Source organism: Chamaea fasciata, unplaced genomic scaffold (genome assembly GCF_029207755.1).
Source record: "Chamaea fasciata isolate MVZ Bird 193981 ecotype frontalis unplaced genomic scaffold, bChaFas1.0.hap1 SCAF_3, whole genome shotgun sequence".
NCBI classification, from domain to species: Eukaryota; Metazoa; Chordata; class Aves; order Passeriformes; family Sylviidae; genus Chamaea; species Chamaea fasciata.
Window position 1 is genome coordinate 1989306 of NW_027094088.1, and position 14695 is coordinate 2004000.

The 14695-nt window shown below is 40.3% G+C and overlaps 1 protein-coding gene across 1 annotated transcript in view; it reads right to left on the bottom strand.

The window, feature by feature from the left end:
- Positions 1–14695, bottom strand: part of WDPCP (WD repeat containing planar cell polarity effector) — a 145034-nt gene that overhangs the window by 128531 nt on the left and 1808 nt on the right. The window lies entirely within an intron of this gene.

Here is a 14695-nt window from a genome sequence, read left to right on the forward strand (position 1 = left end):
TTCTTAAATGCATTACAATGTTCCCATGCACTTGTGCTCTTCCAGAGCAGCCATCACTGGGATTTTTCTGGTAATTCCCAATCTCCCAGAGCCATGCATGTGGTAACTCACGTTCAGTGCAAACAGGGAGGAGAGATCCCAGTGCTCGTTACAAGGTAATTACTATTTTCTCTCCTTTGCAACACAGAATTATCCTTAAAAACACTTAAAAGCCTTGAAAGCCGCAGTGACAAAGCAAGACAGGCGGAATTCTCAGCTTGCATCATTAACACCACCACAATAAACTCTGGTCTTGGATAATTTCTAACACATCAAACCCAAAACACAGTTAGAAGAGGTATTCACACACATCCCTGCCCTGCCAAAACACTCCGACTTATCAGACAATTCAAGCAATAATTATGGTGAAGAACCTCAGGCTGTCAATCTTACCAACAGTAAAAAACCCAATAACTGAGCTCTTGGAAAATGTGTCTGAATTCATGACAAATTCTAAGCAAAAACAGCTATAGGGAAAGAAACAGCACTGACAAAGAAAACACAGCGAGCAGAGTTCTCGACATTTCAACAGGCAAGGAAACTTAGGAGGTATTTAGGAATGAACATTCCAGAAGAAATGGAAAGATCACAAAAAGAAAAAAGTTAGGTGCTGCTTTGAAAAGACAAAAATTACCTGCAGAAAATAGGTAAACGTCCAAATTCATTTCTAGGGAGCAAGAAGGCTTTTCCTTTTTCAGGTCTGACTTGCCCCATGCCCAGGGATCCCTTAAACTGCATTCAGAGACATGTAATCAAGTTTATGTGGTAAAGGGATGGGAAAAAACCGCCCAAGGGCAAAAGGAAGGTCCTGTTTAGGGGAAGGCAGAGGGGCAGGAGGAGGGCAGGTGAAGAACCCTCACCTTTCCACTCAAAAAGTTATTAAAAGGCCTCGTTTGATTTTTGGTAGAATTCAGGGTCTTTTACTGCTTAACAGAATTCAAGAAGAAAAATTACTTGGGGATTCTATTCAAATCTGAAGGGATAAACCTGAAATTCTACATGTAACGAAGTGACACAGAAAAAAAAAGGAACCAGGAATTAAATGCCTGTTGCTTGTTTTGGTTTTTTTTTTTTTTTTAATCACTTTATGATCCCTTGAAACCATGAAAGAAATTTCCATGGATTTTCCTCTGAGACATCAAACATTTGAAAAAAAAAAAAAAAAAAGAGAAGCAGGTGACTTGACTGGAAACGATTCATTCTATATGAAAACCAAAAATTCCTCTGCTAAAAGTAGTGAGCCCAGTTCTCTTCTTGGGGAATTCAAGAATTCACTCCAAACAACTCGTGGAAAAAAAGGCTTATTTTGGGTAATATTTCCAGCTTAAAACACTGATGTGTTCCAAGTGTGTGTCCTGATTAGAAGGACAAAATGGAATAGAGAGGTGAGAACTAAAATGTTTCTAGATATTGCAACTGGAAAACAAAACATGCTGCCCACAAGCGGATAAGCCATTCATCAGACTCTACCGAAAAAGTAAAATTTACAAATTTCTCCCACCCATTCAGTAATTTCAGACAAAAAAAATCAATGAAGAATTACATTGTGACTACAGTGAAGTTTTTCAAGTCTTTTTTAAAATACAGTAAGAAAACAAATTCCCTTAAAAGCAAACTGAAAAACACAACATAATAAAGAACTGTACTACACTGTATTTTTTCAAATTCCCTGTTTCTCTGGTTTAGGCAAATAAGGACAACAATAGGATTACAACGATATCCTTTCAGTTTTGCAGTCAGCTGTCTAATAAATCACTCGAAAACCCCTTTAGCAATTAAAATTTAAAAGCTTGTTCTAGATAGAGACACGCAATTTTATGTAGCAGGCTTTTGGAAATAAAATCCAGTTTACAAAAAAAAAAAACAACAAACTCTTTTGTTCTCAAGCGTTTACATCTCGGATTAATTTTTAAAGTTTTCTATAAATCTTCAACATTGTTCAGATATATAACATAAACATGAAATGTGGCAAAAGTCGACAAGTTAATTTATTGCACCCTGTAATCAACAATCTGTGCTGATGCTCAGGAAAGATAAACTAGAAAACAGTTACTCGTTCTGTAAAGGAGATAAAAGCAAATGGGGAACTCTGAAAGTGTTCCAGAAATGCAAATGCACACATCATTTGTGCTAAAGGCAACACCAACTTTCTCCCTCAAACGGAGCCATAGATCAACATGTAAGAACAAGGAGGCATTCTTCTGTCAGCAGAAAACAAAGGGAACATTGCCCATGATGAATAAGCCATCAAACTGAAAACAAAATGGCAACAAGTGTTACTCACTGCTTAAAAATCGATTTTCAGTGTTCTTGTGTGCCACAACACAGGCAGGTTGTGATCCAAAGGGCAGACAAAACACTGAAGGGAACTACAGCTTGTCTGATTTTCTGCGCATTGGTGATGGACAAGCCCAACCTCACATTCCCAAACATCCTTGGCAGGTTCCTCAGTTTTCCCTCGAGTTTCCCAAATTCCTTCTACATTACATTCAGCTGGTTCACTTCTTTGTAGCCGTGCCCTTCAGCTTCCTTTTCCTTCCTCTGCCACTGCAACTCTGGTGCCAGCCAAGCACAAAGCAGCACACCCTGGCTGCTCTGGAGTCATCTCAGCCATCAGGACCCGCAGAGTTAACGACTGATATCAAAGGCCAAACAGAAAAAAAAAAATCCTTGAGTTCAGGTGTTTTCTTGAGCAGTCTGGGGAAGGGAACACCAATTTGAATTTCCCTGAATTAAAAAAAAAACCCACATTCACATTTGAAGCTTTTTAAGATCTCTGCCTTGCCCACCGAATACACCAAGTCATCCAAAAATGAATGTGAGAACTGGAAGGTAGAACTTGCGTGAACTTGTCCCTTTAGGCAATAAAATAAATTTTAAAAAAAAAATCTATGTCCTTACTCAGCAGATTTTACTTCCATTAGTCAGGTGATGGTAAAAAAAAAAAAAAAAAAACCACAAACAAAACAAACCAAGAAGGGAAATAACAGTGTTCTGAATATAGATGCATCTGTTGTCTATCTGCAAATCAGGGCTGCTACTTTGAGCTAAGTGTTTCGTTCACCATTTGAAGACAGGAAAACTCTCAGGTACACTCCTTGTTAAACACCTAAGGTTGCAAAGCCAAATTAATTCTAGTATGTATCTACATGTGTGTGTGTGTATATATATATATATATATATAAATTATTTTGGCACTCCATATTTACTGGTTCAAACCATAATCTCAATAGAGACAAAGACACAGTTTTCATGACCAACAGAATCAGTGTTTGCTCGCTCCAGAAGAGTCAACTTTTACAAACCCCAGCTTGAAATCCATTCTTGGAACAGTCCAAATCTGTTTGGCTTTAACACTGACTAGCAAAAGTGTGTCACTTTTTAAAATTATCCATTAAATGATACAACACAGTCATTAAAAACACCCACTCTTCAAAGCTCTGAAAGATCTATTTACAGGGTTGTCATGTAGGGTGAGCAGCACACTGCCTGCTCCCTGCTCCTTCCAAAGCATCTTATCCCATTTCAGCTGCCACTGCTGAAATAAGTGCATAAATCCATAGTCACAAGTCACTTTTGAACACTCATAAATTGGCATTAGAACCCTGAATTGAGACACTTGGTGATTATGACAAGACCCCACTGCACACAAGGCATGCTACTGGGCAATAAATGCCATTCCTTGATTCATTTTCCATCTTAATCATCAAAAGGAATGTTACCCAAGCTCCGAGGAAAGATGCATGGATGAGTGATAAGATAAAGCATCTTCAGATAAAAAAGAAGGAAGGGTAACTCATTGTTCCCAGAAAGAAAGAAAAGGTGCAAAGAGCAATGCACCTCTACCTGCTGAAAGCCATATGTATTTCAGCATTTTTTTTTTCTGCATCTTTTCTAAAACACAGGCAAAAAGGAGAACAAAATTTGATCCTTAACACAAAGCAGCTGTAATAAGTGTCACAAAACCGACTTTTTGGTGCGCATGGATATGCCTTTCCCCACAGGGATGGAGCTCCTTATACCCCATTTCTGCCACATCCAACCACAAACCTGGGCAGATCCACTTTGTCATCACTTACACTTCAGAGCAGAAGTGTGCCCTGGAGCAACAACCCTAAAAGGCAAACAACAACTCACTTCATAGCTCTTGCTTAAGTGCAGAAAGTGAATTCTTGTGCATTTCTCAGGATCAGAAAGAAGCACACACGAAAATGTTTGTCAAGTAAAACCTGGGAGAGGCCCAAGAACACTTGAAGGTGTCAACAGGACTTGGAGGGGCAGAAAACCACTCCACTTCTGCACAGAGAACAGGACAAGAGTTGTCATGCTGAGGAGACTGCCTCACTTCTTGCTGAGCTCATTCCTGTTCTCACATTCCCAGGCACCAACTGCAGTTAAAGGAAAAAAAAACCAACAAAAACCCCACTTTTTTTTTAAAAAAAAATACTGATTCATCAAGATTGTTGTATCTTTTTGCAGCATGATGAGTGCCTAATTACAATGATTCAAATCTCTTGTCACCTTCAGGCTAGACTACAGATAGCAATGGGTTTCAGCCAGAGCAGATAGGGAAAATGAACTTGACACAGCATGCAGTGGTTTGTTAAGCACCATATAATATTAAAAACATCACTCCCCTTTTCAATCTAGCCAGGAGGAGGAAGAAAAACCACATGATTTTGAGTTCAAAGTTGCTAAATCCCTTCTTCAGCAAGGGAACATGCTGGTCTGATTACATTTTCAGCTTGAATGCATTTGTCACTCTATCACCTTCCTCCACAACCAGTCCTGTTTGGAGCCCTCTTGGCTTCAGACAGCTCTTGCTCCTCCTAATATCACTGTAATTTCTCAGAAGTTCCTGCAGCCTACTCCCATTTTCCTTCCTGGGAAATGGTTGTGTGCAGGCTGGGCCCTCTAGTGCAGGGTGATGATGTTCATGCAGCACATTCCCAGTGCTCTTGGCTTTGTTCTCCTCTGCCAAGCAACTTCTGCCGCAGCATCTACTCTGTTCAGGTGCCTTTTTCAAGGGGACCCTATTGATGCTTTCATAATTCAGAAGAAGGAGGAGTTGTGTGAGTGACACCCACTCTGCTTGTCCTGGGGCTCATTGCCAAGGCTGGAACTCAAGCACTCGGCCCCATGAATGGCAACTTCTGGTAAACCCCTCCAAAAAGAGCATCAAAAGCCCAGCAGGAAACCTGGCAGATGAGGACAGAGAAGCAGCTTCCTCACCAGGGACAGAAGTTTGGGAATTGAATCTGCTCAATACTTCCAATAAAAGTCCTTTCTGAGGCCAAGGACCTGCACTACCCTGGAGATCAGAGGACTCTCCTTGCTGCACTTTCTCAGCTTTGGCTTAAGACAGAGAGCAAAGCCCTGAGGCTGTGATTCCCTCAGTCACTCTGCTGCATGTCCTATCCAAACCCTCCAGCATTCAGAAAACCATCTTGGTGCTCCTCTGCCACATTTCTTGATTCCTCAGGTTCTATTTCACAACCATTAACTTAATTATCCACATAATCTCAAACCATTTGCTTGTCTTTCACTTTTAGTTTCTTAGGATAAAAAGGACCTTGCTAACAGGCAAAACTGGAGATGACTAAAATGCTTTAAATAAACCCCCTGCAATTATACTTAGAAAACCCAGATATTTTTACATCACTTAAAAATGTTAGGCTTTTAAAGTAATGAGTGAAATGTCTTTAAAATAGGCAGTATTATGTACGTAACCAACATTTACACTGACAAAGCCAGCAATAGTCCAGGGGGAAAACATTAAAAAAAAAAATTGGCACTGGTTCAATTAGTGTGAATGGCATCAGAATAATCTGCATTCATTCTCAACACAGCACATAACTTCACTGTGTCTGTGTCTTCACACTCTCTGGTGAGTCACACAGCTGCAATATATCGGGGGCAAGACTGCCTTCAGCACTATCTCTATCTATCCACACTTTTTAAAACAGCTTCTGTCAGCAAAGCCCTTGCCACTTTTGGAGGAGAAAAAGTCATTAGAGGAATCTTGTAAATGTTGCAGAACATGGAGGAACAGCATACAAGTGACCAAATTTGCTAATGGGCTTGGAGGTACCTGATGAAATCGTTGCAAAGTGGAAGCATTTTGAAACTTTCTTTTCTTTCGCCTCAATGTTAAAGTCTTCTTTCAAAACCTTCAAAAAGTGTTCATTCCCATTCAAGCTGTGCATATGATTTGTGTCCAACAGGTGTGACAAAATAGTTTTTGAAAACCAAGAATGGGCTTAGGTTTAACTGCTGTGGATCCGTTTAACATAAAGATCATAACCTGTCCTCATGCATTATTAAATAAAACAGAGTGAAATTTATACCCCTGACATTCAGCATAATGAAATAACAACTATTTATGGTTTCCCTGTCAATTCTGGTAGTAAAACTCTGGATGTGGTCACAGAAATTATAAATCTGCATTGTTATCTGGAAAACAAAATGATTATAATGATTTTCTGCTATTACAAGCAATTGTCTTTAATTGCCTTGATATATATTACTTAATTGTCTGAAAAGACAGGATGACAGCATGAATAGCATTGGTTTGGCAGCCCCAAATTATGAACAGCCACTGAGGCGGTGCATGTTCCCTCTATTCCTTTCCTTGAAAATATGAGAGCTCACAGAAGCTTGACTACCTTGGTACGTAATAAAATAAAAAAACCCGAAATAATAAGGAGTCAGACAACACCAAAAATTTCAAGTGGTGTGCTCGGATCTTTTAATTATTAATCAGTTCACAGTTTGATCCCCTCTTTCTACCAACCCATTTCCTCGTGTGGTTCCAATTTACACCACGGGTAAATGGCAATGTAATGGAAACAGAGGTACTGAGCACACAACCTAGGACTTGACAATTATTCTGGACATGGACATACAAGGATGCCTTTACAGCATCAGTCAGTCACTGGTAAATAACTTGCTTTCATGAGGTTTCAAAAAAAAAAATAAGAATGAGAAAAAAAATTTAAAATTCATAGCAGTTGCTCATTATTATTATTTCTGTGACTATATTATAGATCAGCTTTTGCAATCCTATAATCCCACGTATTCCAAAGAAACTTTATCATTTAAAAAGTTTGGACTACAATTTCCAGCACAAAGATCATATTCCCCCCTCCCTCCTTTTATTTATTTTTTTAAATTTTAAACTGTTCTGGTTTGGGTTTGCATGGCAAGGGTTTGGTAGCAGGGGCTTTCAGGGAAGGAAGCAATGATGGTATTGCCTCAGGAATAATAGTTTTTTCCTCATTATCCTACTCTGAATTGATTGATAATAAATTAAACTGATTTCCCCAAGTCCAGGCTGTTTTGCCCATGACAGGAACTTATCTCTCCCTGTCCTTACCTTGACCCATGAGGTTTTTGTTGTATTTTCTCTCCCCTGTCCCACTGAGCAGGGGGATGAGATGGGCTTTGGTGTCTAGCCAGGGTCACCCCACCACAGCTTCATCCAGGATATCTCACTTACAATAAACACTGTTTAAAAATGTGTCAATTCTGGGCAGTGTGGAGATATCTTCTCTCCAAAGAGAGCTGTGGTTGACCATTCCAGCTAGCTGCAGCATTTGGTTCTTTCCATTTTCACAGATGGAAAACATAGGATTAAATTAACTTCCCCACACAAGTGGCAGAGCAAAACAAAACCACTAAATGGCTGCAGCTAGGGGAAGCAAAGTCATTTCTGTATTTTACACAAGCCTTTATTTCTCATTAGTCTTTTCAGGACTGATACAGTATTAGGGTCTGTCTCACTTTTATCTCTGGTTTCTTTCCCCATAATCTTTGTCTGAATTGGGTTTGTTCAAATTAAAGTTGCTACAATTCTGTGTGATGCTTCCTTTTCATCTCTGTTCATGTTAAGGCAAGCAGCAATATTTTCTCTGTTATCTTTATTCCTCTACTTTTAAACAGAACACCAACAGCATAATCTTCACACTAATCCATGAACCAGATGACAATTTTATACACACACACACACACACACAAATATATATATATATATATATATAAATTTTAATTCTTCTGTTTCCCTTCCCTATCCAGCAAATACTGCAGTATTTCCTTTCATGATGATAACAATTCTTTGATCCCAAGCTAAGAGATTTTGAAACTTCACTGTTAGAAACACATGTAAAATAACTAACTTACACGGCCTGAATTACAAAATTACATTTGCTGCAGTTCATCCACGATGAGGGAGCTTTAAAATTCACAGCGTGCCATCTTCTGAAAATCAAGCAGCAGCACTTCACAGGTGAGCCACTCCCGGAGCTTCATGCAAAGTCTGCACTCACATGTCCTTGAATTCAGAGTGACTAATAACCTCAGCAAGGGGCACATTTTTAAAGAACATTCATGCTGAAATTGGCATTTATACCCTGGCATGATGGGTGGCATATTTTACAGGCTGCTTCTTGAGGAATATTCAACCCCCTGCACATTGTGTGTCATTGCACTGGAGCTCAGCCACGCGCCGCAGCTGAACGTGTTGCATTTTGGTAATCACACCCACAAAACAAGGACGAGAGAGTGAAAATAATTTATTCAGTCATTTACTAAACAGGGATACAACTTGATCTACTGCAAAGGAGACAGACAAAAAAAGACGCACCAGGGGTTTCCCAGCATCGCATCCAAACCTGAATCTTAGCCTGTACACACATATCACCTTCTGACCCAAAAAAAATGAAGCAGGAAGAAAACTCCCAGCCAATGATGAGAAGAAGGAATTGGCTTTTCCCGCATGAAGATTAAGGAGTCTCGGCTGACTTATTACAGCATCTGATGAGCCGAGGCGATCGCGGGAGGCGGCGGCCGAGCCCGCCCCGGAAAGGGAGGCGGGACCGAGAGACGGGATCCACAAAGTGCCGGGAAAAGGAGGCGGGACCCAGCCGGGACCCGAGAGAGGGAATCCACAAAGCCGCCAACGACCAGCCCGCAGCGAAAGGAAATTCGAGCGGCGAATCCACAAAGCAGCGAAAGGCTCCGGCTGCAGCTCCAGCCGGCCCCGGGACGGCACAAAACACACAGAGACGGGGAGCGGGACCCGAGCGGGGAGAGAAACAAACAGAGAAACAAGCGCTCAAACACACACACACACACACAAGCACAGAAACAAACGCGGCTCCCGGAAGGCGCCGCCCGGAGGGGAAGGGAGCACGGACCGGAAAATGAATCGCGGCCGCTGAGCCGGGGGAGAGGCGGAAATGCCGCGCCGGATACGCGCCGGATAATTCCAGTGCCCATCCCTCCCGGAGCTGACAGTTCCCATCCCGTTCCCTCCCGGAGCTGACAGTTCCCATCCCGTTCCCTCCCGGAGCTGGCAGTTCCCATCCCGTTCCCTCCCGGAGCTGACAGTCCCTATCCCGTTCCCTCCCGGAGCTGGCAGTTCCCATCCCGTTCCCTCCCGGAGCTGACAGTCCCTATCCCGTTCCCTCCCGGAGCTGACAGTTCCCATCCCGTTCCCTCCCGGAGCTGACAGTCCCTATCCCGTTCCCTCCCGGAGCTGACAGTTCCCATCCCGTTCCCTCCCGGAGCTGACAGTCCCTATCCCGATCCTTCCCGGAGCTGGCAGTTCCCATCCCGATCCCTCCCGGAGCTGACAGTCCCTATCCCGATCCTTCCCGGAGCTGACAGTTCCCATCCCGTTCCCTCCCGGAGCTGAAGGTTCCAGTGCCGTTCCCTCCATCGGCGGCTCCTCTCCGCGGGGCTGGTGGAGCCACAAGCGCTTTGTGCCTTTTTAACCTTTTCTATCTCTGTTTTCGGTGTTTTCTCCCCCTTTTGCTACTTGCGGCTTTTAGAGGTTTTGGGGGGTTTTTTGCGTCGCTTTTCCCTTCCCTCTCTCTTTTCCCCGCGGGCAGCACAGCCCGCCCCGCTCCAGCGCGGAGTGGGTTCTGACCGCCTCCGTTTAATAAAGCTTTACGTGTTTGGATTCTTTGAAAACGTGTTGATAGAGGTTTCTTAAAGTTAATTTTGCTTTCTGACTGAATTCTAATTTTTTACAGTTTTACGGTTGCTGGACAGATAGAAAGCAGTAAATGTAGAGCCTTATTACCTGTCCAAGATTTCAATATAGTCTGATTTCTTTAACAGGAATGTTAATAAATTTTCCAGATGAAATTACACAAAATACAATCGGGAGAAGCTGCCCAGCTCTTCAGCAGTCTGCCAAATTACACGTCATTATATTTTTCTTTCAGCAATCCTGCACTCGAGAAGGTCGTACTAAAATTATGTCTGTTTAAAAGCTTCATCTTCTTGTATCTATAACTTTTCAAGGTAGTAATTTGCAGTTCCAACAGAAACAAGGCACTTGTCCTTGCTCTGGCAACACTGAAATACTTAGATGGTAAGAAAGATGGTCAAGCTAGCGATTTTATATACCTTTTAGAGACACTTTTATTCTTTCCCCCAAATCTTGTAAGCTGAGGATTCACTTCCAAAATAGCTTTCCTATCAAATACAGCATATATAGGTCATAAACCCCCAAAGGTTAATAACCTTTATATAGCATAGGTTTCATTTTATTTAACATGAATTCACTAATGGCTGTGCCAAATTACCCAGCCCAGAATTGTGTGTGTATATTATTAAACCCCATTTTCACTTTGCACATTACCTGTTCCTTAAGAGTGTTTTAGTTCTTCTACTTGGTGATTTCTATATTTACAAAGAGACTCCAAAGTTTTGTCTTATTAAGAGAAAATTTGCATAGAATGAGAAAAAACTTCTTAGGTCACTTTGGAATCTTTTAACTTGTAAATTGGCAAAGAAAGCACTGAGATAAGTCTTTGGGAATACATTTGAAGTCTTAATGAAAGGATCAGATTACAAAAAGCCATAGTGGGAACATTATATGAGAAAACTTTAAAGTTAATTGCAGTGTATTAAAAAAACAACACTCCAATAAATTATTTTTCACTGCAGTAGGCCAAGTTTTTGGAGATAGAATTAAAATTGGGCTTTCATTTTTAGACCAAGTAAAGCATAATACTAGCCTATAATACTGCAGATACTACTGAGATCCAAATGCCCACGGTGTTGCAAGAGAACATTTCCCCTCAGGCATTTGAAATTTAATGCTTCTTTAATATTCTCTGTTGGATATTGTTAGAATGGAATTTCAAATATTTCCTGCAATTTGAGTTAAAGATTACTGAATAATGCTGAGCAGCAAAAAAATTTCTGAAGCGTACATCTAAAGCTGGCTTGGTAGCTTAATGTCCTGTTGTTTCTTGCTTTAGAAAAATTAATTTCTTCAGTCTTCAACCAGGAATTCATGCACCACCTGGAGATACAAACCCATCATTTAACTGGGGTTTATTTCTAGCCTCCTTGCCTAATACATGCTGAGGCCAGACCCTGGATGTCAGGCAGCTAGAAAAGGAAAAGGCCATTTTAGACTTTATATTCTCCAATACTTTATATTCTCCCAAATCAGACAGTAAGCAACTTGAAAAACAGTACCTGGCCCATTATTGTAAATAAATGGGATTGCAGGCCATGAAAAAAATGCACATCAACTATTAAAAGTAGGTATTCTATTATATAGACAACAGCAGCACTTTTCCTATAGGACTCAAAACTTTCAAAAGGCTTTTGTCCAATTAAGGTCCAATTTTTCATCACACCTGTGTTAGTGCTTTACCTTATCTTTACAGATAAGTTGAGCAAAAAGGCATAGCTGTATCATTCTAAAAGGAAACTAGAAAAACACAAACTGCAATCATGATTCCTCCTGCTTGATTACTTTGTGGAGAACCCTCCTTCATCCAAAGATGCAGCACCTTTCCATCAGTTGTGTCGTGATATAAACAGTCAATTTCCCAATTTTATTTTTTTTTTTCCTGTGGCCATTGTTCCCTCCTCATTCATACTGGGCACATGACTACCCTGAGTCCAAATTAACTAATTCATCAACACCACTCCAGCCTGACAACTCTGAATGACTTCATGATTCAAAATTTCCAACATTTTATTCGAGCACGAGCCTGAGGACCTTTCTCATGGGTTCCAACACTGAAGTAAAAAAATATAATAATAATAATAAAAAAAAAATCTTTGCATGCCTGTTTCTGAGCACCAGGAAACTCCAAGTTATGCAGCAATTTTATGGACAATAGAGTCCATAGAACTGGAATCAGGGCCTCCAATTTTACTCAGAGATGGGGTGGTTTAGCCCTGCAGTGTGCAATTAAATGAATACAGGCATGTGCAGAGAGTATCTGTGTTTATGTGAGCAGAATGAATAAAGACAATTCCTTCTTTTTTTACTCAAGTATCAGTAGACACTGAATATGGTCAGTATTAGAAACATATGTGCTACTAAAGCCACCCACAGACTCTGCTGCTGCCTACAAAAAGGTTTGGATAAGGTTTCCAAAAGCAGGCCAGATACCAAAATGAATCTGTTAAACAGCAGGAAAACCTCCATACAGGAAACAAAGGGTTTAGTTGCCTCTTACACTTACAACTGATCAATTCATGTTTGAAAGTTACATTTCACATATGAATAATGCCATTGAGATAAAAATTGAGCAGTATTTTCCTTCCATAAAGAATTATATTTTATACAATCAACTTCAAAAAATGTAAGACACTCTAAGACATCATTCTCCTTCCACTGGTATTTCTAGGGGTATTTTCTTTGAAACACTATTCAATTCTTGGGGGGAAAAATGGAGAAAATTTGAGAAAACATTAATCTGTAGAGTGGCAGCTATTAAGAATTTAGTTCCACAAAAATTCAGAAATAAATTCACACGGATGTTGTAAAACAAGCTGAAATATTTTAAGCAAACCATGTGACCACAATTCATAGAAAGAAGCCTAATGAGAAAAAACCCTTGGAATTATGCAAGAGATTTGGCATGGAAGAGCATTCATCAGTCATCCTGACGTGGAAAGGATGGATAAAGGAAGCCTAGAAAACGGAAAGTCTTCACTATGGTTGCCAACTTCTTGTTCAAAATGTATTACTTGATTATCAGGTTATAATGAACAAATGCAAAAGGAAGAGATGGGAGAGAAAAAGCAAAGATTTATTTTTCAGTAGGGCCTGTTTCCCTTGACTAAATAGTTTCACTTGACTAAATGCTTACCTTATTTCAAAAACTCCCAAGGAGATCAGCTTAATGTTTACCCCTGGTGGAGGGAAGGGGTGCTGGTGTTCAGGCTGGGGCTTTTTAATGTTGCACTGAATTAACTCTAAGAGTACAAGGTTTGCTTTGGTGTAACTTGAATTGTTACACGGGTCATCTCCTCTTTAGAACACCAGCCTGCCTCTTCCCCTCCACACAGTGACATCAGTGAGTAGAAAACCCACACACTGCTGTCACAAAAACTCTCTGTTCAACCAAGAGAAAGGCAGGTTTGTGTCCAGGTAGAAGAATCCAGCAATGCTACTTCTCCTGCACCAGGAACACAGAAACAAAAAGAGGAACAACTCCTCTGTTCACTTGGCAATAATTCAGAGATCAGCTCTGCTGAATTTACAGCGGAGTCTGAATTTACAGTGCCAAAGTCTTTGTGCCCTGTGTGCGTGCCCATGGTGGCGGTTTGGGTTGTGGGTTGGTTTTGTTTGGCTTTGTTTTGAAACAGGGACTCTCTGAGAAGAAAACACTCCAAAAGTGGTGGCTGAGGACAGATCTGAGATAGGGTCCCTCAGCTCTGGGAGTGCCACCACCCTCTCTGGGCAGGGATGGAGCCCTGAACTCCTCTGGGCACCAGAGCACCCACCTCAGATCTTCCCTACTTGTGGAAAACAAATAAAAAAGAACTCTCTGTTCACAATATTTACTAATATTTGACTCATTAATAGTTCATAAAGATTCCTAATACACATTACATGCCAGCTATAGATCATTTGTGTCTCTTCATAGGCAGGATGTTGCATCCTAGCTACCTATCAAAGACATGCTGAAGGTTGTAGAAATCAATTAATTATTAATTACCCAACTTTTTTTAAAAAAAATAGCCTGTTAAGAAATTAAAAATAAGCAAAAAAAAAAATTAAACCACTTCCACAGAAGGTAAAATTTCTCCTTTAGAAAGAAAGTTTTCACCGCAGCAAAAAGAAAATTGGGATTATAAATGGAATTTATGGATTAGTTTCTCCATGACATTTAATGTTCATGCAGTATTACAGGACTGAAGTTTAGAAATGAACAGTGAAAAATTATGTTTGGGACATAAGCACTAGGAATAAAATAACCCCAACCCTGTATTAATTTTTTAAACTATGATTTTAATAGTTCTTGCTCATATCTATATCTTTATCTTTTAAAAAAATCTATCCTAGATTTCTCACATACTTTACAAAATAACTTTTGATCCTCTTAATCCTATCTCAGTATTTTTTTGGTAATGTTTTACCTTATTTCTGAAGAATCTCTTCCTGTTATTCCCTTGGCCCAGAATGCAGAAGAGATTTACAAACCATTTCAGTTCCAGCATTTCTAGCTTTGAATCTGGCCATTGCATAGTTAATTTTTCTTACATAGCCTTGTGCATTTTGAATGTTAATTACATCACACAGACTTAGCTACAAGAGACATGACTTGGTGACAACAACTGTAAGTAAATGCATAAGATAAAAACAACCCTGTATTAGACATAGAGAGGATGC